Source organism: Triturus cristatus, chromosome 4_1, assembly GCF_964204655.1.
Source record: "Triturus cristatus chromosome 4_1, aTriCri1.1, whole genome shotgun sequence".
Lineage (NCBI taxonomy): Eukaryota > Metazoa > Chordata > Amphibia > Caudata > Salamandridae > Triturus > Triturus cristatus.
Window position 1 is genome coordinate 490,226,011 of NC_140585.1, and position 27,073 is coordinate 490,253,083.

The 27,073-nt window shown below is 43.7% G+C and overlaps 1 protein-coding gene across 2 annotated transcripts in view; it reads left to right on the forward strand.

The window, feature by feature from the left end:
• Positions 1–27,073, forward strand: part of PDE3A (phosphodiesterase 3A) — a 1,085,163-nt gene that overhangs the window by 610,624 nt on the left and 447,466 nt on the right. The gene's annotated exons all lie outside the window — the stretch shown is intronic.

Consider the following 27,073-nt stretch of genomic DNA (forward strand, 5'->3'; position numbering starts at 1 on the left):
ACCCTTAGGGTGACATATGTATTAAAAAAGAAGGTTTAGGCATTACAAAAGTTTATTTGGCCAGGTCTAAATGTCAGTTTAAAACTGCACCCACTCGCCGCAATAGCAGGCCGCATGTTTAAAGGGCTATGTCAGTGTGTGGCATGAGGAGTGCTGCAGGGTCACTAGTAGCATTTAATTTACGAGCTCTGGGTACATGTAGTACAACTTTACTAGGAACTTACAAGTAACTTAAATGCGCTTATTGGGTGTAAGCCAACTGTACCATGTTTTTTGGAGTTAGCACATGCATTTTAGCACTGGTCAGCAGTGGTAAAGTGCACAGAGGCCAACAAAAACGAGAGCATCAAAAATGGAGGAGTAAGGCAAAACCACCCTAAGACAAGTAGGTCTTATAGTGTTCAAATGGCTAAATTTCTAATAGTGTTTCTCTTCTGATACATTATTTTGCAATTCATTTCAAGATACATGCACTAGATTTTGTCATTTAACATTACTTCCTAGTGTTTCTTAATTCTATTCCTTAAAATATCCGATTGAAGAGAAAAAGTGGTAATGAACCTAATGGTGTCATGTTTAGGTCTTTCTGGGGATACATCTGAGATAGTTCCTTTGGAATTGAAGAGCAGATCCTCCCTAGAATGACTGTTTGCCCTCTCGTCTGCTATCTTCTAAACATTCTGTGGATACTGTCTTATTTGGAATCTCTTCTTCAAGATGAGGTTTTGCTGAATCATATGCCTCTTTTGTACAACAATTTATTTTGAGGCCTAATCAATTCTCCATATGAGATATTCAATTTTTGCTTAACTGGATTACATCCTTTAGCATGGAGAACTTCTTTCCACTGTGGGTTTCCTGATTAAACACATATGAATCTTATTTTCTATAGTTTCCACCTTTAAATCTTGATAATCCGCACTTTTCTCACTACAGTTCATGTTTAGTTTGATATTATAGTCACGATCATTTAGAAGAACCAGAAAATATTCTAGTTCCTCCAACTTGTTATTCCATAGAATAAATAAGTCCTATATATACCATAGCTATAAAAGTACCATTTGGATGTAACTCTGAAATTTCTCCTCGCTGAACAACTGCTTCTCCCACCAGCCCATAAACAAATCTGCGTAGCTTGGGGCGAAGCAGATGCCAATGGCTGTTCTCCCTCAGTTGTATGTATAGCTGATCACCAGGTAGAAACACAGTTTCCTTCAAACATGTTTTTATAATTTTTAGTTGTATTTTAGTGTGTTCATAAGGTTAATGGCCTCACATTCAGGAACTTTATACATGCTTCCAGTCCTTGATGGTGATGTATATTAGTATACAGTCTTTTGACATCCATGGTAGCCATACAACTACCAGGTTCAATGTACAGATTAATGATCTTAATAATGAAATCTGCACTATCTTTCAGGTACCTTGGTAGTGTCGCTACCAAAGAGAAAATAAAATGATGAATATATATATATTGGCATCGCCTCACATGGGTTTTATCATTGTTTTATTTCTGCCACCACAGATGGACTCACTTGAGACAATGCCACCGCACTACAGGTACCAGAAGGTCTGTTGGCCACACCCACAGGGGCAGGGCCCTGGAAAGGATTTATGTGTGGGAAATGCTGTCTGTAGTTAAGCAGTTGCACAGCCATTGAGAAAGGGAACCAGAGTTCCCGAAACGCGTCTGGCGGCTTTTGAACTTGATGCCTATGTTCATGTCGCAGTCTGCTGGCAAATTGGCTCCATTAAACAGATGAAATATTTTCCTGCCTGCGGGTTCTTTTCTTGAGGGCTAACCTTTGTTATGGATATTGAGCCGCTGAGCCGAGCCGCGAAGAGAAGCCCGCCGCATGGAAGCAGACCGATGCTGGCGTCATGATGGTGTCAGCGTAAGGAGGCAGTTTTCACTGGTGTCAACTGTAAAGCAGGGCAGAGTGTTTATTGGACTTGGCATCGCCCCACATGGGTTTTATCATTGTTTTATTTCTGCCACCACAGATGGACTCACTTGAGAACACTGCCACCGCACTACAGGTACCAGAAGGCCTGTTGGCCACACCCACAGGGGTAGGGCCCTGGAAAGGATTTATGTGCGCGGAATGCCGTCTATAGTTAAGCAGTTGCACAGCCATTGAGAAAGGCAACCGGAGTTCCCGAAACGCGTCTGGCGGCTCTTGAACTTGATGCCTATGTTCATGTTGCAGTCTGCTGGCAAGTTGGCTCCATTAAACAGATGAATTATTTTCCTGCCTACGGCTTCTTTTCTTGAGGGCTAACCTTTGTTTTGGGGATATATATATATTTATATATATATACATACATACATATATATATTTGTATTAATCTTTGGTGGTAAATATATACGGTGGCTATTTTTGGGTGGCCTGTCTTTAGGAAAAGATATTCCCCATATTCCAGTATGCCGCTGTCCTTTCACCTTCCTCTGTGAAAAAGACTTGGTACATGAGTCAAAATATGTCAGTAAAAGTTCTCAAGATGTCTTAGTGATTTTAAGTTCCTTGCCTTCCGACAGCTGCCTAAGGTGCAACTATGTATCAAGTGGGTTCCCTAGATACTTTGAACAGAGTCTTTCCAAATAATTAGATCCCATGACTTTTGGTGTTATCACTGTCCCAAAAACCAGTGATAATGACCTGTATCCTGTGTGGTCTGCCTCAGAAATGGCATTCGCTGTCATGTCGTTTACCATTTAGACCTGACCACTACAGGAATGCATGCAGTTTGGCTCTCCAGTGCTCTTTATTGTAAAACAATGCTTCTCCACTTTAAAAATCAATTCTGAGTGATGATTGTGCTGAAAATATTTGTACAGGAGTTTGTGACATTGTTTTTGATTAAAGCAAAGATTATGTAAGTCTTCCATTAAGGCACTAATAGGTCTTTGAGTTAAGATTGCAACTTCAAGAATGGCAATGAGTGGATTAAATGGACAATTGATATATATAACTGATGAGACTAAGCTTTGGCCTAGAGGTCTATCCGTCTCACACGGTCAGCTGTGGTCTTTTCAAGGTGACACACAATAATGAAGAGGCATTGCGCTCCTGAACGGATTATGCACTTGTGGAAGACCTACAGAGAAGAGTGATACATGTTACTTGATAGAGGCTAACACTGAATATTTAATTATGCATTTTAAATGTCTAAATTCTCGTCAGCTTATGTCCTGTTTTGGAATGTTTTGCTGTTGTGGTACTGTTGTTTGCACAAACATCACTCCCATCTTTAGTGCTTACCGGTGTCCCAGTCTGATGAAACAATATATACATTAGCCTCCTGTTCTGTAATTGGCCCTTCACTCGGATTGCTAAATCACCCAAAAAATGCCGCATGGATTTCAAATGCACAATTTAAAAATAGAACATTCGGTTATTAACGCTGACTACTTCAGCACTTAAAATGAAAGCAGTGTTACGAAACACATTAAAAAATCAATAAAACTCAAAAATAACAAATCAAGTAAAGGAATATATAAAAATGTTAGTTCATGAAAGTGAGCGTTAATCCTTATGACAAGCTTAAAAGGTGCTTGGTTATAAGATTGTGGTTTGTAGCAGCCTGTCCATTTCTGTCAGGCTTGCACAAAAACAAGAATACTGTGTAATAGATAACCAGAAAATTAGAGCAAGAAATTACCAGTCTATTCTAGTCAAGACTATTCCTTGTCAACATTCACTGCATAACTTGTTGATTCATTCAGGGGTTGGGACTCCTGTAACCTTTTCCCATGGGCAGTAAGGGGCAGGGTCTCCTGCTGGCCTGTGATTCCCACTATCAGTTGTGTCCCTGCCATTCATTGCTCCAATTTGTGCAGTTTTGTTATGGGGTTACAGTGCTCATTTCGTGGGATCTCCACCTTGATCTGGGCAGAAGTAGTTCTCTCTTTATGAAAGGTGTGCTGTAAGAGCTAACGGCCATTTCATGATTTACATAATTTAATACCTAATGTAAGTATTGGAGGCACTTTCACATATTTTCAGCACTAGTACTGATATTTGAAAAAAATATGCTTTTCTAAAATATGTATGCATATATGTGAGATTTTCAGAATTGAGGAGATATCTATCCCCTGAGGAAATTCCATCTAATTCAAGGAGTCTTGCCAAGTATGAGCATCCAAACATAATAAATAAAATATTTGTTTACCAGCTAAGATTATCATCCAGCCAGTCTTCAATGAGATGTTTGGAAGCTGCATAGGAAGATCCCGCTGGCAGGAATGTACAAGGCAAATTCAAGCTGCTCAACAAAAAATATGTGTGCAAGGAAGAGTATTTTTAAAAAATCAACAACAACACTGAGTGGCTAGATAGAAAACTTACAACAAAATCCCTAGCATTCATTTTAACCAAAGGCCTTTAGTGTCTAATTTGATGTGTGCGAAACCAGACCAAGAAGGCCCTTATTCAATTCAATTGCACCCTTTGCAGCCTGCACCATGTTTAGGTGCAAAATACCTCTGTAATGCAAAGACCCCCTACAGAACGTGAGACATAGGTGGAGATATATTAATGTATGGCTGCATGTCTGTCCTCCTCTGGCTCTTAGAGAGTAAGAGAGTAGTAGATTAATCTGGGGGATCATCGTTGCTTAGTGATAAAACTCTTCCCTTAGAAAATGCAGGTCAAAATTTAGGCAACCTCTCACAGTGATCTACATTCTGTACTTCCCTCTAGAGCTTCATTGCCCTTGAGGAATTTTTGTCATGTGCGTTTTTTTAACGGGGATTGCTTAATTTGCATGGCCATGCCCCCATGTCAGCTGGAGGACCTCCTCCTATTGTTAGCGACAGAGGAGAATCTCCGATGTTTCATTCTGTGACATAGAGGTGAGAACACCCTTCTCTGTCACACAAAGTTTCTGGATTGAGCTGACTGTGACACAAATCTGCATTTTGGTGGTGTTTCACCAATTGCAACAGCTTGACACATTACTCAACAGACTCCCAATGTCAACCACGAGGCTATAAATCTAGCACACTGTTTAATCCTGGAAAAATCTATTCATATTCTGGGCCTTTTGTCCAGGCCTGTTATACCCCTAGGGCATTGACCATAATTCAGCAGCTCTTGTGTGCCTTTTATTACACAGCGCACACAGTTGCATTACCGCTGGAAATACATTAGTGGCATCAACTAAGTTTATGTTGTCCTATCCCTGCTAAACAATGTATGTAATGGTAATAAGTGGAGGAATATGTTTTTTTCTCACTAGTCACACAAAATTTGGTGAATCCCCAGGTAACTCTTTACCCCTATTTCTGTGGTATCCGATTTCAGCTTTCTGTGCAACATAATCTAATTGGTTAATATTAGCGCCAAGAGGCCATACTGTAAGTTGGTCTTAGTAAGTTTAGGTAAAATGACATAGCTCTTGAAAGGGTTTGTTGCGGCAATAACTAGTGGGGCACCTTAGTTTACTGGTAGCTAACAAGAATAACAAAATGTATTGCGCCCCTCATTATCTATGTGCATACAAGCAGATACGGTTTGTGCAATAGCTATTTCTAGCCATTGTGGAGTGTGGGGAGGTCCATGGCTCACAAAAGACTCTTACACCCCATCCTCCTGCATGCATGGTTCATACCTTGCTGTTTATTCATGCATATTAGCTATAAACTATGGCATTTGACAAGACCTGGCTTTTCGAGTGGTCCCACTAGAGCCTAGGTTCGGAGAGGTTATCCCATGCTCAGTGCCAGGATACCCTCCCAGGTGATAGTGCGCTCTTTAAATCTGCATAACATAACATGAACATAAGGTGACATGAGATAGTCGTGTTAAATACTTCTAGTGAGTGTGGATCTACCCAGTTATGGGACCTAAGATAGGCTGTGCTACCGTGGAAAATAACCTTTCAATAGTAGTAATATGTTAATGTGCATTTATAACTCACAGCGAAACTACATGTGTGGTTTCTGCCGTGCAGTTTTTTCATGTCTAGTACTTAGAAACGAATGATTTAGTCAATGCACAAGAGGTTAAAACCGTGTTGTAAGATAAAAATCGCATTAAGTAGACGTGGTAATTAGGACCCCAGCTGTTTTCTAAAGTGATTTTACCATGAAATCTGTGATTTCTCCGATTAGTTTATCTCTACTATGGCTATGACATGCAGTTTGATCTTTTACTCTGTAGTAATAAATGTCTGAATGCCCATTTTTTAGTACACTTCTTTCAAATGAAAAGTTTTATTGGGCTACATTTACTTTATCTTGCATTTTTTTTTTTTACTCAGTTTTATATAGCGCGAACTTGACCCGAATCGGGTATCAGAGCGCTTTACATAGCATCAGTTGCATTACATGAGGACACATTAATTTTTGTTAGACACGGGGAGATTAAGTGACCGCCCTAGCCGTTAGGCTAACTCCTCTCCCCTTTGAATTGCATTGAATACACACACACACACATACACGTGTTCTTACTAGTCGTCCTGCTTTTATGGTTGTCTGTTTTCAAAAGCTTGTTTCAAAACATTTCAAACTGCAAATGTAAATATAAAAGCCAAACGTTTTGGTATTTCTAGTATGTGGTTCGCATAAGCCATTTATGTGACTGGGACCCATAAATGAACCAAGAGTCAAGTTCCTTCTGGAAAAAAGCACATCTCTAATTTTAAGCAAATTTTCAAGAGCATTATAACTGAAGTGGATGCAGTGTCAGACCACAGGAACCATCTCAGATGTTCGAAACAGCAATCCGTAAACCAGCCATTGTATTATTCAACAAATGGCATCCTCGCAAGTTGCTCTTTTAGCATTTCGATTAAAAACTACAGTAAGCACGCATGGACAGTAGCTGGTTATAGATTATTCTAGGGTCTATTGACCAACAGTAGGCAGTAAACAGGAGCTAGAGCTAAAAGAAATGAAGGCGATATCGTTCATTAACCTATATAAAAATGAGTTACATTAATTATTTGTGTCCGTTTCTAATTTGTATACGTGTGTATAAGTGTATGTCGGCGAACATGAATTTCTTGTATTTTATCCTTGATAAGAGGATGTGAAAGAGACATACACTAGACACAAGTCCCACTCACCCTACTGAATGACATATTGAGGCCCCTGTGCCTCCCCTCCCAACTTCCTCCCAACATATAAAACCCCTCCTTACTTCATGTTTCTTTTTGTGAGCTCCCTATGGGCAGGCGCGGTGCTCATGCTCCAGAGGTCTCTACAGCTCCTTTACCAACGTGTGGTGCCAGCGGGCTTGGCGGCTTGTGCGGCTGTTTGGGAAGGTGGCAACAATGTTTCATCTTTGCTGCGGGTGTGGGCATTCAGTGAGTTAGGGGTGGGGGGGTTGTGGCTCACGTGCCTGTGATGTGGCACACTGGAGCATTTGCTTCCCCCTTCTCGTCTCGACTGGCCATAGGAGTACAGTGCCTTCCTCTGGCCTACAGAGGGGAGTTTTTTATTGCCCGGGAACCTGAGACTCCTCAGCACCGAGGCAAATGCTTTCTGCTGTTTCTCAGGATGTGGCGTTGCGGCCTCAGCTGCAGACTTTGAATCTGGTAAGTCGGCTTCCAGTCTCTGTGCCACTTTGGCATACTGTGATTTCTGGATTGTCAGTTGCTGAGATGCAGGGAAATCCTTACAGCAGGTGTTAATTTTAGGTCATTTGTTTATGTGCCGGTTTATTCCCTATTGGGTAGTGTATGTTTAGCTTCTGTTTAGCATTGATTACAGGTTTAGATTTTTGTAGGGAATTATCTCCAATGATGGCCTTTAAGATTTTATTTATTTAGTAATTTTTTGTGGTATTGTTCAATGTGTGAGTAGTCATGGAGTGGAGAACTGCGAAGAGATGGAGGTCACAATCTGCTTCTGGGGAGGAGAAGGATTATGAGCAGGATGTGCCAGCAAATGGTTCTGGTGGCTCCTGTTTCCCTGCCTGCCTTGGAAGTCCAGGCAATGATTGATGCGGCAGTCGCTAAAGCCTTGTCTTCCAAGCATAAGCTAAGTGTACTTCAGCCCTGTTAAATGATGATCAGGGTTCAAATTCATCTGCTGAACCAGGGGCTGAGAGACATGTGGTGCCTGGTGGAAAATTCATATTCAGAATAGGGCTGGCTTAAATTTTGTCACATATCAGAGACAATCTAAGCATGGCGCCGCCTCCGGTGGAGAGGGCTGCTGAGGATCTTTATCCACAATTTGCTAAACCTGCGGTGCTGGCTTTGCCATAGTACCCCAAGATTAAGGAGTCAATCTTCAGGTCACAGGAAGAGCCTGAACATAGCCAGATTCCCCGTTTTCTTCAGAAGTCTTATGCCTTGGAAGAAGGGGATAAGCTGTTGCCCCATGCCGTCATGGTTGACTCCATCCTAGCCCCACTCATTAATAGATCCTTGTTAAATCCGATGACTGTTTTCCCCCGGTCATGTGGATCACAAGGTGTGTGGTGGCCTTAAGAAATTTTTTGCTGCCACTCATCTGGTTTTCAGGGCAGTATCTTATGGGGCGTTGGCTGCTCCGCCCTTTATAAAGGATTTTGAGGATCTTGCGGAAGCCATGCAGGTAGGTTCAAGTGTGCCGGATGTCCTGATGCATATGGAGCAACAGGCGAAGTTCCTGTGTGAGGTGTCGGCAGATGTAATCAAGGCGGCCGCAGTGTTCTCCTCCTCTGCTATCATGGCCAAATGAAACCTTTGGTTGCAGGACTGGAAAGCGGATTTGGCTGAGAAGTTTTCTTTTCTTAACCTCCATTTAAGGGTGGCAGGTTGTTTGGTGAATGTTTGGATAGTCTTATCCAGAAGTCCTTAAAGAATAAGAAGCGCACCTGGTTGTACAGGTCCTCTTCCAGTGAATCTTCTGAGCCTCGGAATCATTCCGATGTCAGAGACACCAGGAATTTCACTCCCCTACTCCCATTCCTTCCACAGGAGAAGGTTTCAGCCTCAGACATGCAAGCAGTAGGATGTTTCCTGCAAGGCGGTATCGTACGGCTTATACTTTGTCAGGAAATACTGTGCGCTTGTTGGACAATATAAACGTTGGACTGGTGTGAGACTGATTCTGAGAACCACTCAGGTTATGTTGGCCCATAGTCCTGCTAGCTCATCTGTACCCCTAGCCTTACAGGGTAGCACATGGATGTGTAACCTCAGAACATGACAACTCTGACTCCCCAAGGAAATTGTTGTAACAGGTCTAGAACCCTTTGTATTAGTCACTTGTGCTTACCCAAAGACCTACACAAAAAATACACAGTGAAGCGTTCAGTACATTTTGAAGTATTGTGATTCTTGAGTATAATACTTGTGCTGCAATAATCAATAGAAGGAAACAGAATAATGTGATTATCATTATGAGAATGGTGAACAATTCAACCATTTTTCTGATTTCAGAAAAATATATTCTTGCATACAAGTACTATGATATATAGGACTCCTACCTAGCGCATCCTAACCTATCATGTCTAAGGTGAGTGGATCTGCCAAATCCCTATCTGGTGGCCTAACTCCCCATTACCTGTGGCTAGGTGTCAGCAAGCTGTCCGTCTTGGTGTAGAGTTGGACAGCATCCCTCGCATGAGGTGACAGCAATCAGTTGAGATGAAATTCCAGCATGGACGACCTCTCAGTGTCAGCAAAATGCTCCTCTGAATAAACAAAGGCTTGATGTCATATATATAATAGCATCCTCTGTGTTACCATGGCGAAGCCCCAGTCAGGCCGCTATTGTTTATTTCATTGTGATAGCTCTGTCGTGGAGCGTCCAAAAACAAACAGCATCTTGTGTGCAGAACTTAGCCCTTGTACAGAATGTTCAAGGTGTTTTGATACAGTGCCTACGAAGCGGTATTGTAAGCAAACTGAGTTTGCGAAACGTTATACTGTGTGTGCTCCCAAATGAATGTGTGTCAGATGTCACCGTGTTTAGGGAAGAAAGGCAACTTAGAAACATGAGCATGTAAAGATGGCATTTCTTAACTGAGCCTAATACCTCCACATGACAGTGGGGCCCTCAAGTCAGCGGGCCTTACTATTGCAGTTCCTTGGACCCAAGACCTGTGGGTGGAGGTATAGCAGTTTGCTTTCAGCATGGGTGCTTTCCAGCTCAGACGTGTGGGTGTTGAGCATGGTTCGGAACAGCTATGTTCCTGATATGGGGCGTATCCCTACTCCCATTCCAACGAATCATGTGAAGAAGGAAGCTCTGTTGGCTGGGTTAATGGCACTGTTGGAGAAGAGGGTAATCATTCCCATGCCTCTGGAGCAAGTTGGTCAAGGGGTATATTCTATTGTCTTCCTGGTTGTGGAAATGTACCCAAAAGTGAGCACACTGGTGCAGGGTCACCCTTTCGTCCACGGGTCCAAAGACTAACAAGAGAGAGATCGGCACTGTAGTTGAAGTAAAACAACAAGTTTATTAATCATTCATGAGCGGGACCACGTCCACACAACGCTCTCAAGTGTTGTAGGAGGAGGTACATTGAACTCAAAAACCATCGTCCTTATATACAGCTTTGTTGCAATGTAAGCATATGGACAGAAATGGAAAGAACAAGTTTAGAAATAGCTATCAGCAAACAAGGGCAGATGGATGACTACTTGGTCAGCAAAAGGGAGGGGGAGCAGTAATGCTTATGGCAGCAGTAAACAGATAACATCTAAGACTAGGTGCACTGGCAGCTACAAACCCCCCAGCATCTACATTGCTTAGCGAAGTCGAAAGAGGTCAACTAAAATAGATGACACAAGCAGGGTGAAAAGTCGAACAGCAATGACGCCAAAATGACTGTTGCTTATGCTTATGCTAATAAAAATATTACATGTTTCCACATGGTGTCAGGGGAATTTTGGCCTGTATTGGACCTGAAGCGCCGCAACTGATGTTTGGCATCCTTGCCATTCACGATGCTGTCAATAGAGCAGCTCATCCTGCTGATGTCTCCTTGGGACTTCATGGCAACTATCGACCTTCAGATGCGTACTTGCACATTCCTGTTCACCCGAATCCTCAGAGGTTTCTCAGATTTGCTGTAGTTTCAACGCATTTAAAATTCCAGGCGAAAGTCAGCCCCACATGAGTTTACCAAGGTGTTGGCCTCCCTGATTACTGTTCTCCACCTGCAGGGGATTTCCATCTTTCCTTACCTCGACGACCACTTGGTCAAGGGGGCATCTCTTCCCCTGACTTGTTTGCATGTGATGACAGTCCTGAATCTTCTTTAATCTTATGGCTTCTTGGTGAATGCAAAGAAGTCACAGCTGACTCCAACTCAGGATCGCATTTTCATAGGAGTGTGGTTCCAGACGGACCTGGGCATTGTGACCCTTGCCAGACTCAAGGGTGATAAAAATTCATTCACATCTATGGGACACGTTGTCGTCACCTTATCAAGTAGTCTTGGTCTGGATGAGAGTGCAGGGAGATCTGTCTGCCACAGTATTTTTGGTTCCCTGGGCCAGGTGCACCTCAATATTGTTATGAGGTTTATTCTGAGGCAGTGGGTTCCCAATGTGCAGGGGTTGTCTTGTCATCTTCCTGCAACAGTGGCAATTCAGAGGGCGCTGGACTGGTGGCTGGTTCCAGCCAACATCCTGAAGAGTATTCCCTTGTCCACTCCAGCTCCTGTGATCGTCACAACGGATGCCAGCAAAAGTGGCATCTTTCAGGGGGAGGTGGGAGGTGTCGGACTCAGGGTTGGATACCTTGTCGTGTCCTTGGCTGTGTGGCCTGATGTTTGCATTCCCTCTGTTTCCTTTGATCCCAAGGTTTCTGATTCAGGTGCGAAGGAAAGGGGCTCACGTCATTCTGGTGGCTTCAGCATGGCCCCACTCTATGTGTTTTGCTTGTCTGATGGTGATGAAGGTGGGTCAATAGTGGTGGCTTCCATTGGTTCTTTTACCCCTGAGTTTTCCCGTTCTCCAGGTCCAGTCTCTGGCAAAAATTCAAGCTGACATGGAGATTGAACTGGTGGGTTTGATGTTGCAGGGTCTTTCTTCCTCTGTCTTCTCTTCTGTTCTGACTTCCAGGAGGTTATCGGCCAGGTCTATGTATACTCGGCATTGGAAGACGTTTCAGGCTTGGTGTGATCTGAGGCATCTGCTTCCTCTTTCTGTTTCGCTCTCTCAGGTTTGGGAACTTCTTCAGGATGGGTTTCAGTTGGGTCTTAGTCTGGCCACTCTTAAGGTTCAGTGTGCGGCTGTTAAGGCTTTTCAGTCTCTTTGGGACGGTCTGTTGGATAATCAGGGCCTGTTCTCCAGGATTTTATGAAGTTTAAAAATCTCTATCCCATCTTGCAGGTGGTGTGTCCTTGGGATTCACGGTTGGTTTTGCAGGCTCTCCAGTATCCCCCATTCAAACCTTTGACTTCTGTAGAGTTATGTTTTCTGAAACTCTGAATAAAGTTGCTATGACTTAATTGATCAGCACTGCCCCAGAGCTTCTCACGAATGGGTAGAGCACCTTCGCCATACCTGCATGTTTCTCTATGTTTCCTTCTTTGGATTCTAGTGATAATACAGACATCATGGTACATTCTTTAAAGGTATTTTGTTCCTGAAGTTCAGTTCTGTAACGCTCTAGCTGCATTGCATGGAATCACATGTATTTCTAAGACCATGCATCTTGAGGTCCTTGGCCTTCACTCTGCGGTGACACTGCTGTCACGTTCTATGAAAGATCACAAGAAGATTTCTTCAGATCGTGTAGTATTTAATCCAGCACTAATTCACCATGTGTGAGGGTGTCTATGAGCGGGTCAATTAGCATTCCCTTTGTGGAAGATCTCAGAACATTTTTTTTTATCTTTAGCAGGTTTCTCTTTATTTTTCCTTGGAGCCATGTTAGCACACCAGCAAGGTTTTCAGGAGCCATAAGGGCACCCACATTGATGGTTTAAACTCACTGTGCCGGACTATGTAGACTCAAGCAACCAGTGGTGCCCAGTGGTTTTTACGTCGAGCGTAGGCAGTGCGCATGCTCTTTCTGCAATACCTGCTTTAATCGCTCTACACGGAGTATAATCCTGCCTTTTGCTTCACTCCTGCATCACTTGTAATTCTTGGCTCCTTATTGGTGGGGCTCCAGAAACTTCACATCTGTTTTTTATTTCAGGAGCACTAGCCAACTACTGTTTCCTTAGGCCGTAGTTGATTGTTTTCCTTTGGGCACTACTTGTTTAAAATTAGTGCAAATGTTACAATGTACACATAGGCTGCGTGTGATTTTTTTTAACATGGCACTCTGCTCATCTTTCTTTGCACGCCCATACTTTTATGTATTTTTTTTTAATTACTATGGCACCCACTTCATGGGCCGCCATGCACATACGTTTTATTTACACGGGCGCCACGCTTTGTTTTAGCACCTCACCCTCTGTATGTTTTTACATACTATTTACCTAGCTTGAGGCTGCGCTCAACAAGATACTGCCCTGACCTAGAAAGTGCAAGAGCTCACATCCGCCTCTATTCATTAGAAGCGTTTGCACACCTTGCTAACACGGAGCACCACTACTTCGGGTGCAGTCACTTACCTTTTTTTTTATTACTATGGTCACCCACTTCATAGGGCGAAGATGCACATACCTTTCATTTTACATGGGCGCCACACTTTGTTTTAGCACGGCAGCCACTTGTTCTTTACAGCTTCCTAATTGAATAGCACAGGCAAGGAGTCACTTCCTGTTTTATCTCCAGCACATGGGCCAAGCACAGATTGATTGAGCTTAATTTGTGTCTCTCCTCTGATCACGCTGTTTCAGGTACTTTGATTTTTGTGTGTGTTGCCAGTGTGACTTATTTCCCCACCCACTCACTACTTCTCCATGCTGCTGACACCCCTCTCCCAACCCTCACCATCATCCACACTTATTTACCAGATAGGGTAGGTAGCTTTCCTGGGCCATCGTTTTCCAGTGTTTACAACATCTATCTCCGTGATAAGGAGACAAATGCAAGTCCCTTCAGTGTGCTCATCTGTACTCCGTCTGTAAATGTGCTGTACTTTTGAACCATATTTGTCCTTGTATGGCTGGTTCCTCTGTGGTGCTGCTTGCTCATTTTGTTTGGTTGACGCTTTAAAAGCCTTGGAGACCCCCCCTGTATTTCTTATCTCACTCCAGGCTGATCTCTCCTCCCCTTCCAAAGATAAACAATCTCTCCTCCAAGTGCACATGAACCATCTCTTTTCCGTCACATGGGTGATCTCTACAGTTTTCGTGCTCCATAATACTGCAGATATTATATTTATCAAGGTAATGTGGCTTGTGAACATCTACCCAAGGTTGTATCTATCTGTGTGTTCTGTTTAATAGGGGCTCTCTGTTTACTTTGGCCTTTTCATCACTTTCACTTTTCCTATCCCACATCTCTTCTCTCTCTCCCTACATTGCTTTTTCACTCTCTCCCGTCATCTTTCTCCTTCCCTTGCTCGCTATTTGTTTGTCCACTCTGAGCATTTATAGTGCAACAGCTCTCTCATTAATAAAAATTTGAGCTATTGATGTTGCATTATTATTTGCAATGCCAATAGCTCAAACTTTTAGTAATGCGAGACCTATTGCATTGCAAATGCTTGTTCTGAGTGGCTGCTATCATTGTGCTGGGGGTATTAGTGAAGGGTTCCCCTTCAGCCTGGCAGACCTGCATCTGCTGATAGTTCACACTGCTCTCTCACATGACACACCTGTCAGCCTGACCACTCCTTGACAGGATTTGCAGTTAACATGGGACCATGCCAGGCCAGCAGGGAGTGTCTCGCAGTCCAACCCCATAATGAGAGTTGGCCTGTGACTCTGAAGTCTGCCAAGTATAGGCAAAATCCACTGTCACAATTCTAGGGTCAGCTACTTCAGCACTACATGCCAAATCCTCTAATCAGTCACCCACACATGTGCACTAAATGTATCAACAGGACATGGGCAAGGAAGAGTGAGGTCTTCAAAGGTCCGGCGTTGAGCACTATTCTAGCCCTCGCTAACCATACACACTCTTTATTCTGCAACTTAATCTCTACTAAGTTTACTGTGCCTTTCTGTAGCATATTTTCCATTCACCCATCACTTCTCTGCACTTTTCTCTCTTCAACAGAGCTCTCTCCCTTCTTATCTTCAACTTTTCCTTCCCACAGAAACCGGTCTACTCCATGTCACACCTGGTTAGCTCACATCCTAGGGGATTTCCCCCTTATGCACCCGCATACCCCTCCCCAGTTCCAGCATTGGCATAGCAGTAGACACAGCCATGGACATTCAAACCCCAGTTATCAAAATTGCTGTTCAAGCCCTCATACTCTTGCATCCGGATGGTGGGAATGACCTACTCAATGCCCTCCCAGACACCACACTCACACCGATTAGGGGCAGTCTACATGCTGCAGTATGTCTCATCCAGGGACTGAGGAAATATGAATACATCACCCGAATACTAATGCAACACCGTTGATTCCTCGTGCCAGATCACATCATCTTTAAAATCAGTTGCATGATTTACAAAGCTATCAGGACCAGCACCCCTGCTTAAAATGCATATAAGCTCACCATCTCTGGTGGATCCCAGCTCACCAACAACCAGGACAACATCAGACTGCTGACTAAGAAGTATACAAAAGAAGAAAAACAAGACAGCAGCCCTTTTCCAGGATCTGGAACAACATCCCTGTGGCCAGCAGGACTGCTCCAGTGCTGTTGCAATTTGAGAAAGAGTTGACGGCTCACCTCTTTAAAGAAGACTACATTACAATGCATTAACAGTCCTCCGTCCAGCTGTTTCTCCTCATACTCATTACACTTACGCTTGTCAATTTAACAATGCCCCGCTGACCTTTGGCTAGGATTGTGCTATAGAAATACCACATACATACATATGTACAGATTTATTGCATTTCTACCGTGGCATGAAGTATGGATTGCCACACTGCCTTTTCAAGGTGATTCAGTCATGACCTGTAACAGACAGTCAAGATAACTCATGTGCTACTCTGTCAATGCCCCTCAACCCTCTCCTACATTGCCTTGCCACCTTACATTTCTTTACTTTGATCCACACACAGATCAGCAACTGCACCTAAAATCTACTCTAGTGCTTGGGCCTTCACATTGTCAAGATGCCGCAACAATTACCTATTACAATATGAAGACACACACAGCTCTCCAGGTTCACTTTCACACTGACCTGCCAAACCCCATGCTGTTCTGTATTACAACCCACATATAGCTCTCCCAATGCTCCTCAAAGGTGCCATGCAGCAACAACTTTATTGCAGTTCTGTAGCTCGCAAATTACTTCGTTTACCCTCTGGCTAGTCTGCTGGCGCCCCCACTGGTCTGGCACTGAGAAACATCCAGTGCTACTGATTTTCTAGGTCATTTAACAAATATATGTGCCAAGGTCCCGGAAACCTTACCAGCACCACAGTTGATTTTGTATTACTGCGGCATATATACAAGTATGGCAAAGCATCACAGTCCTAACTTGCAGCAATTTCTACTCAAGGGATGGTCACAGCATCGCGGTTTGGCTTTTGGGATCTCCGGGCTAAGGATGACCCGTTTCAGAAGGATCAGTGCCAGTTAATGAGCACAGCCACGTGAACCTGTGAGGGGCTCAGGATTCGAGGTTGGGAAATGTTTAAACTTTGCCTTAGAAACTTGATAAAGTCTGAAAACTTTACCCTGTGTGTAGGCAGACGGAATTTGCACACATTACCAAATGTGACGTGCAATTCCCTGCCACAAGTAGTGACAATTTCATGCCACAGTACGTTCTGTGGTTGAAACTTTTTTGTTTGGATAATCATGTTTGTAACCCTACAATGACCCAAAGTAAGATGTTCTGGGGTAGTGACACTGGGCATATAATGGTGCATGGTTTGGTGGGTCATGGGGCAGGTACTGTGGACTGGGTGACTAATATGAAAAGGTGCAGGAATCCAGATTGACAGAAATCACGGGGAAATATCAGTTTAAAGCAGGTTAAGAGACCAACTAATAAAAGAAGAAAAAAAGAAAACACTGGTAGACCTATCTTTCTTCTACCAGGCCTTAAGTACCCCAGGTGGGTGAATGATGTGCGAACGCTAAAGTAGCATCACTCACCAACTTTGTTTAGCCAGCCTTGATTTTTTTTTTTATTAGTAGAGTGCTCTCTTAAATACACACATTGAGTGTTCTCTCAACCTGCTTTAATGCCCACTCAGAACCAAACCCTGATTACAGACAACCAGGTTTAGTACCCGCTTGATATCCAAGGAGTTGTAGAATAGAATTGTACCATGTTCATCAGAGGACAATCTGTGGCATCCTTGCTTACAGGTAAACTACATAGAAAACATGGGTATGGGGTTCAACAGGCGTGGGTCCTGTGAGTTACGTGTGCTACAAACATAGCTATTGGAAGTGACATTCATACATTTTAAAAAAACCCTGTCTACAAGAGCATTGCCAAAGTAACTCTCCTGACTTAAGCACCACTATTTTTCAGCCCTGGGTGCACTCAGATCTTCCCATAGACCTCAAATGTCATCCCCAACACTGTTGCTGTTCTATCCTTGCGTACTTATATAGATCTCCAATGCATCTCAATCCTGATCTGCAGCTCACTATAAACTGCCATAAATGTGACCCCTCACATATTTATCAAATATAAATAAGTATCGTGCCACTGCACTTCTATTTCAGTGGAGATACCCACACAGAGTTGTGTGCATGCACCTCTGTTCTGATTTACTGCACCTGCTGTCATTCTGTAGCTGGGTGCCACAAACATTATTGCAGAGACAAATCAATACTGATCAGCCCTCAATATTCTAGAAATGTGACTTGCACAAAGCTCTCTCTATGTACCAAAGACTTGACCTGCAGCAGACCCTGCTGTTGCATTCCTGAGAACACAAATTGCCCCTCAAAATTATTATGGTCCAAACCTTCCCTGCCACACAGAGACCCGGACACAATTTCTGCCAATGCAATTGAATCCTATTCTGATGCATCCCATAATTTTTCTGGGGTCCAAACAAAACTCCAGTTCATCTCATTTTAACTTGCAGAGATGTCTGATATTCCAGTATACTGCTGTCACCCAGCACATCCTAACCTATTGCATCCAGTGTAATTCCAGCACTGATGTGCACACACAACTCTGCCACTCTCCAGAAACAAATACTTCCATTACTTAGAACACAAAGGTCTATCAACACAGCTCAAACCTGACTTACAAAAACTAGTGCTTCTTCATTGCAAGGGCAAATGCAGAGCCCTAGTGACGCAGCTCTCTTCTAAACCATGCAACTCTATTATTCAAATACAGGAATCCACTGTAGCTGTGTCAGGCACCTCAATACCCTCCTAAAATAATGTATATTTAAGCAACTGGGAGCATAAATCACTACTAATGCACTCCAAACCTTGCCTACAGAACTTCTGTCCTGCACACACTAAGACCCATAAACTACTCCACCAATGGACCTCTCTCTTGACTTTCCTTTATCGAGAATCACACAGACCTCTATCATTGTACCTCCTTTCTGACTGTGTCACTTATTATTATTTCACTACTAGGGGGCCGATTCCGATTCGGGTCGGAAAGCACTCCGACCGAGCCGGATCCGGAGTGTTTTCCGAACGAGCCGGAGTCCTGCAGTCCGACCGAGCGAGTACGATGCGGCCGTATGCTGTCAGACTCGGTTCGGTCGGACTCCCATAGAAGTCAATGGGAGCCGGTCGTATGACGCGTACAAGGGCTCCCATTGACTGAGTGGGTACGTCGCGTACAAGTGTGCCCCCTACAGTGAGTACGTGCCGGTGCCATCCGCACCGTACATGCCTGTGTTGGGGAGATCCATGGGCCTCCCCGTGTGTTCGAGTCGTAGGGCTGCGTGTGACAGGGGGTCCGACGCGGACCCCCAAAGGCAACCACCCGGACGATTTGCGAGCTGGACACTCCGGCTCGCACAGGCTGTCCGACACGTGCATCGTACTGGCTCGGTCGTGATTTGCATCCATTGCACGCCACGGTTAGCTTACGACCGAGACGTACGGAGCGGTTTGGACCCGGAAACGAGTCGGTTGGTGAATTTCATGTAGCTCACATCGTACTTGCTCACTCGTACAGCTGTACGAGTCGGGCGGAAAACATGTGTACGCCGCGTAGTTTTTCCGGCCGGATCGCATTCGGTGCCCTTTCAACCCGGATCGGAATCGCCTCCTAGGAGTCACTCAATATACCTGATCTGTTTAACATTATCTGCCTATACTGCAACCCCAGATGTTAACAATATATATTGTGGACTAAAAATAAAATTCATATTATTTAACAAACAATTCACAGAAACCTGATTTCCACACATTATCATTTGCATGCTATATAGTTTTATCAATATAACTGTATATCTTTTCGAAGTTAGTAGCCATTTCAATGGAAAATGTCTGTCTTCAAAATGACAAGCTCTATGATGCTTTAGTTACATTGAAAAATCATCCCTCATGTTCATAAAACGTAGGTGGGGCGCAAAAGACTGTCTTAAAATTGGGTTGCGGTTTTGGTTATAAAAAGTTTGAGAAGCACTGCTCTATAGCATATTGGTGGTCAACCATCTAAACTACAAATCCTGCCCAAAGGGAGGCAAAGAAAAAATTAATCCTCTCAGTGTGGAATATGTATGCATGCTGGGTATGGGTGCTTTGTGAAAGTCTGGGTTAGAAATGGAGTCTCCAGTTGGCAGATGTTTGTACCCTGTCCAAGTGGGGACCACCACTCTAGTCAGGGTAAGTCAGAAACAGACCCTAAATTAACCCGTGTTTAACATCTGGTAGCTTGGCACAGAGAAGTCAGGCTTGACTTCAGAGGTAATATGTAAAGAATTTGTGTAACACTAAAATTACAGTAACACCACAAAAAGACTTCACAGAGATTTAGTAAAATAGATAATATTTATCTGAGGAAAACAAGACCAAATTGACAAAAATCCAATAAGTCGATCGAAGTCATGATATGAATAAAAAAATAAAAAAATAGTGCTTAGAAGTCACAGTTCGGGCCGACCACAATGGATGGCAGGCTGGTTAGAAGACCCAGACAGGTCCTGCTGAAGAAATACCATGGATTGAGCTTTTGTCGAGGTCAAGAGTCTAATATGTCATCGTCGAGCCGCGAAGAGAGGGTCCTGTGTTTTGTCGACCTCCGTTGAAGTGATTGCAAACCTTTGTCATTGAGTCACCTCTGCATCACCGTCAAGCCGTGCAGGCTGTGGATATTTTGTCATCAAACAGCCTCTGTCTTGACGTCGAAGGGGCACTAGGTGGAAATTCCCATGCAGTCGTGGCAATGCGTCGGTTTTTGCAGAAATAAGCTGGAAAACCCACTTTTGAGGCCCAGGACTGGAGGGGGCACCTCAGACAAGGGTAGGATCCACATATGTCAGAGTCCAGCAGCACCAGCAGGATTACATTAAGTCTTTTGTGTCCTTAAGACTTCAGAAAATAAATGGCAAGCCAGCAAGCCCATGGAGTCACTGTGGGTTCAAGTGAGAGGGTCCAGTCCTTGTTCAAAGCAGAGCAGAGATCAGCAGGGCAGCTCAGCAAAGCAGAGAAGCAGTTCCTCAGAATGGTCAGTCACAGCAAAGTGGCAATCCTTTCAGCACAGCAGTCATTGCTCTAACAGAGTACTTCCCAGGTCTAGTAGTGTACTTATTTGATAGGGCCTGAGCCCTAGTACTTATACTCCAAAGTGGCATTGATTTTGGGGGTGACTTCAAAGGAGTTCTCTAAAGTGCACAAGGATCCCTTTCAACCCAGTCATCTCCAGACTGCCAGTAGGGGGTAAATCAGCCCTTTTGTGAATGCAGGACACAACCTATTCACATGTAAGTGTGAGCCACCTCCCCCACTTCCTTCCCAGGAAGGCTGTCACCTACAGATGAACGCAGATGAATCCCTTGCTACATCCGGCCCTTCCTGTGTTGTGGCTGTCTAGAGGGAATGCCAAAAGTGTAGCTGTTACCAAGCCCAGGCGTGTATTAGAGACCGGCTGCAGGCACATAGAGTAAAGTTAAGAATATTTCTAAAACCAAATGATCAAATCCAACTTTACCATTAAAGTAGATTTATCACGACCATTCCAAAGATATTTAACACGAATTAGCTACTCCATTCCAATCAGGAATTACAGCTTTAACCCCTTCGCCGCGGCGCAAATTCCGCCACGGCGCTGGAGGGGTGCGGGGTGAGCGCGGCGCTGCCATACTCGTGACGGAACCACGCCGTCATGAGTCACGGGCGAGCTGTGCTCATGACGGCGTGGTTCCGTCACGACTCCGCCCACTCTTTATTTCACCCGCACAGGCGGGGAATCAGCGACGCGTGGGCGGAGCGGCCACAGCATGACGGAACCACGCCGTCATGAGCACCCGCCGCCCGTGGCTCATGACGGCGTGGTTTCGTCATGCGCACGCAAGGGGTTAAAAGTATTTTAAGGAAACCTTCAATGCTAGCCTATGGAAGCAGTAGGATTTAGCTGTATGTCACAAAGATATAGTTCTAACTCATCCTAAACAATATAAAAATGCCATCTTACAAACTAAGGCCGTCTATTTCTGCAACAAGATATTGAGCTCTACTAATAGATCAAAGGAAATATTTGCTATTGTTGCTGTACGATGCAAGCCGGATAGAGTCACAGCGAAACCCGCCCCCACTCAAGCACTATGTGATTCACGCAATACTTATTTTATTGAAAAAAAACATTACTATCAAGTCTAGCATACCTGTTAATGCCCCTCCTAAAGCTCGACCAGCTATGCTCAGGAACCCTCACTCTCTGGAGCAGGTTCCTCCCATCTCCAGGGAAGCCTTCTCCAACCTTCTAAGGAAAGCTGGATCTGGCTCTCCTATGGATTGCTGCCCTGCGCCCATATTAAGCCAAGCCTTCCTCACATGTCCAGATCCCCCTCTTGCACTGAACAACTCCCTTATTCAGGGCATTGTTCCTAATGCATCTAAAGAAGCAGAAATTGTTCCCGTCTTGAAGAAAACAGGGACAGACCCTTTAGCTCTTACGAACTACCGCCCCATTTCCCTGCTCCCCTTTCTAGCCAAAGTTTAGGAAGCCCACATGGCAAACTGTCTCAGCACCTTTATCAAACATTCCCACTATCTTGACCCCCACCAGGCGGGCTACCATCCTGCTCATTCCACAGGAGCTGTAATTCTGACGGTCCTAGAAGTTCTTAGTAAAGGGGCCGACAAGGGCACCTCTCAAGCCCTTGTACTTCTCGATCTCTCTGCAACATTCGACACAGTCGACCATGAACTCCTGGCCGACCGTGTCAGTAATGCCAGGATTCAGGGCCTGGCTCTTCTTAAGTGGCTCTTATCCTTTCTGGAAGATATAATAATATAAGACTGCTCTCAAGCTGTACGCCTCACCCATATCTCTTCCCTCAAGGCTAAATTGACATGTGGGGTGCCGCAGGGTTCTTCCCTCTCACCGCTGCATTTTAACCTGTACTTCCCCTTATTCACTCCCTCGGTGAAAGGAAGGTTTGCAACTTCAACTATGCTGACGATCTCCAATTGATCGGTCGACAGCCTCTGTTTCCAACGTCCAATCTACCATGGGACATATAAGCGAACTGGATGATCAGCAACCACCTGAAATTGAACCCGAATAAAACTGAGCTGATCCTAGGCGGCGGGCCATCAATCCCCTGGAATTCTAACTTCTGGCCAACCGAACTGGGACTTACTCCCCCCACACCCCTCCTCCCTTAGAGTTCAACCAAAAACTGGGCATCACTATCGACAGTGACCTGTCTATGAAAGCCCAGATTAGGACAGTGGTTTCCACCTGTTTCTCTCAGCTTCGAAGGATCAGGAAGATCAGCAGATTCCTTACCACTGAAGCCCTGACCCAAGTAGTACTGCCCTTAGTCATCTCTCATATTGACTACGCCGATTCACTCTACTTTGGTATTCCAGCATATCAATCAAAAAGACTACAACTAGTGCAAAACCAGGCAGCCGGACTAATCTACTACCAGCCTAAATGTCACCATGTCACCCCGGTATTGAAAGAATTACACTGGCTCCCGGTAGCCAAAGCAGGGCATTTAAGCTGGGCTGCATCACCTTTAAAGCTCTTCATGGCAACTGCCCGGGGTTTGTATCCTCTAGGGTACAGCGTTACGTCCCTTCTCTGGATATTAGGTCTTCCCATCTGAATCTCCTAGTCATCCCATCGTTTAAACGCAAGAAATTGGGGGGACTATGATTTGTGGTCTTTATCCCTCAATTTTGAAACTCTCTCCCAATGGATATCAGATCATTGACCGCCTACTTTCAGTTCAGGAAACTTCTAAAGACCTGGCTGTCCCGCAAGGCATATGGCTAAATCACTTAGCGGTAGTATCCCTTGGACTCCAGCGCTATGTAACGGTCTGATGTACTTACGCTTTGTAAGTTTCTTTAACATAACATAACACTAAATAATGAAGGCTCAATGAAATATTGCTTTGATGTTTCTGCTCATTTAAGAGACTGATTATAGCCAATATGGTCCTGTATGCTGATTTTCCAACAATTCCTGCTTAGAGAATACAAATTAACAAGCTGATTCATTGTGTAGGTCTTGAAAACCAACCTTTTAGTTCAGAGCATCAGAAAACATTATCTAAGAAACAGTATACAAATGCCAATCGGGGCTACTAAGTCATTGCTTTGAAACAACAGGAAACCAGATATCCAATGAAATTATTTTTTACACTTGTAAAAACAACCTTTTTTGTATCCCAACCATGGGGGAATCCGTACTATTTGTTGGAAACATCTGATGATCGCTCCCTACGTCCATGCTGGTTGTGCTCTTGGATGGGTTAGCTCTGCCTTGTCTTCCATCTGGCTCTGCATGACAAAAATTCACTACGAATGTGCACAAAGTTCTCAGTCCTCTGCCAGAAATGTTGCTGGAATAAAATCAGATGAATACTGTGTTGTAAGCGCTGGGACGCTCAAGGGCAGCCATGCGCTTTAGAAATCTCTTTTCATTTCATTTCATTTCATTTCATTTCAAAAGCCTAATGCACTGAAGTTAAACACAAGATGGTGTGTATGCGAATCTGTTAGGCTTAAAATACTTGGCAAATCCAACAAAAAAGAGCAGGCAGAACAATAGCTGTGAGAAAATCTCACTTCTAATATCACATTAGAATACAGCCACAGATCAATATCCCTTGAATTCATGGAAGTCACTAAATGACAATTAAAGTTTGTGAGGTGACCAATTAAATCTTGCATGCCCATACACCTGGGTATAATTAAAATTGGGTGATATCCTGCAGTGAATTACATTTTTATAGTGTATATTTGCCTCAGGTCTCTATTCATTTTCAAATACAATGTGATGCGATTGGATAGATAGGGGTACCTTACCCCAGATTGCCAGAATAATACAACATTGATAGGACTCGCCCACAAAGTGTCCCCAATAAGTTTGTAAGAGCTAGATAATATCTTATTATTATATGTTACCAGTGAATCAACTGTCAGATTCTTAAGAGGGAGATACACCATCATGGCATGGAAGATCTGTGGGTGAAGTGATTGGTGCTTCTAAGCATCCTCGATCAAGATGTGAGTGGCCCATTACAATTTTTAATGTGTTGGTACATTTCCTATTCAGTTTTTCACCGTACCATGAACGAAATACGCAAGCTAAATTTGTATTTGGAGCGATCGATGGCTTAGCCAGTACCATAGGCCAAAAGGGCTTTGCAAAGGATATTTCCTCTGGCAGTGTTCCAGTGAGATATTAAGAGCGCGGTTTTCTCGCATGTGCTGTTCCGGCATCTCCTTTTTTGTAGGATCTATAAGTATATTTGGAAGATGGATTAGGCTGATACGTCTATCTGACCCGTTTTGTGGGTTTAAATGATTTGGTGCCTATATGACTCTCCCTGAAATGTATGGTGAGCCTTCCTTAAAAAATTTATGAGTGACATTGATATAAGAGCTAGACTCAGAAACACATACTGCACACAGCGATTTATAAAACTGAGAGTATTGGCAAATCCTGTTATTAATTTAGAAGTCATTACATACTTTGTATATGACATCTTCGACATCCATGTTATTTTGTGGGTTTTCTAATTATGCACACTCACCGAGTTTTTCTGCCCAGTGAGCTGCAGGAAAACCAGAGATCAGAAAACTGCAAGAACACAGAAATATGCAGCCTGCCCATAAAGCACTCTACATTTTCTGGAACGTTTGAGTCGGGCTCTCACAGATTTCCAGCTATGCTGTTTTAACAATGACTGCTGATCTTTTCCTGGTGTGCTAAGAACGTTTACAGAGTGATGTCAGCTTTTCGAGGCAAAAGCATGCCTGGTATTTTCATAATTTTATTTTATGAGCAGCTGAATGCAAAGCTTTATACAAATCAAAATTGGAATGTGGTATAGGTTTAAATTCCAAGTGGCCTTTGCTGGGCCCTTGACAAAGAGGGTGTCCTTGCATTCTCTTAAGGGGTTAGTTGGGGGGCACATGTCTGATTAGTCAGGTGTGCACACATAGCCTAGTAATCATATACTTTGGGTTATGGGTAGCATAACTATCAGCGGCCCGCACAGGTAAGCGTGGTGTGGCAGAAGCAGGGTGGGGGAGGGGGGGAAGATGACAGACAACGGTATAGGTATAATTAAAAAAAAATAATAATATCTAATCCGTCGTCTGTTGACTTTCCCTCCTGCCGGGCCCCACCCCGCCCAACCGCCTCACCGCGCTTACCTGAGCCAGCCGCTGCTGAGCATACCAAATAAAGATCATCTGAAAATCAAAGGGAGCTCATTGTATTTTGCCGTGTCCCTTCATGAAATCATGTACTATTGCGCTTTACGCTCCATTAAGCATGTGTTATATTCATCGTTCACTTGCTTCGTTCATTGTGTCTTTCGGGTGCTTACGCATAGTAAAGAAAAGAATAGAGCACATTTGCCAGATCCACGGGATAGAACGGAAGGCAATGGCCCATTATTCCATATTCACTGGTTGTACATACGTTTTTAGGAATATTTCCAATGCTTCCTGGAGATGATCATTTAGAAATCGTGGACGCGGGTTGTTGCTACTCGCTAAACTGGCACCACATTCAAGCAACCTAAGGCCCGCCGGCGCATTGCTTTTGTCTGAGGGATATTTGTAGAACTTTGCACAGTTATATGAATACTGGAAGCATTTCCTTTAAACGTGTGGTCATTGCCCCAGGCCACACTGGGACAACTTTAAATTTTTACTGACTAGTGTTTTCTGCCCAGAGGTAAAAGTCTTGAGATGAGATTTATGTCTTTTGAACTCAATGAAAAGCACCAGAGTAACTTATATTTTACGGGTGTGGATGCATCAATAAATCTTCTCTCCCCAAACACATCATTTTAGCTTACTCAGCTTTCTGTTAAAAAGGACCTGACCTCTCGAATTACATTGAAAATCATAAAAAGAGCACAGTGCCTGGTAATAACACACATGCGAATTGTGCACGAGTATGCCAGCAGTGTGCTACTTGCCAATTTTGATTGCCTCCATGTGGAGCTGTTTGGCTGACGAGCTCATTGGGATACACCTGTACTCTGTGAGTGGTGCAGGAATATAAGAAGACTTAGCATCATTGCCAGAATGCCCCAATATAAAGTATTAGGCTCTAGTGAAAATATTCTGAAATGCATGTCTAGAGATACACAGTACTGGCTGGGCCAACAATGGTGAATACTAAAGACTCTCAAATAAAGTGAGTGTTTTCATGTACTTCATTAACACAATGCATTTGGACAAATTGTGTGCGGGTATGCCCGGCAGTGTGTTTCCTTCCTCGTTTTTACATCCAAAATCATCCTATCACAAAAATGTATGTTGAGAAACAATTACTAAACATCCCCAAAATGTAATCTATTAAACAAGATAGAATGTGCATGTAACATGCTTGGTATCAAGGCTAACAAATATATAATATTAAGACGCTCCTTCTAGGGCATTCACTGAGCAGGACCAAGCCAGCCTGCATCCATAGTGATTTTTGGTTAGATAAACACATCTCAGGATGTTTT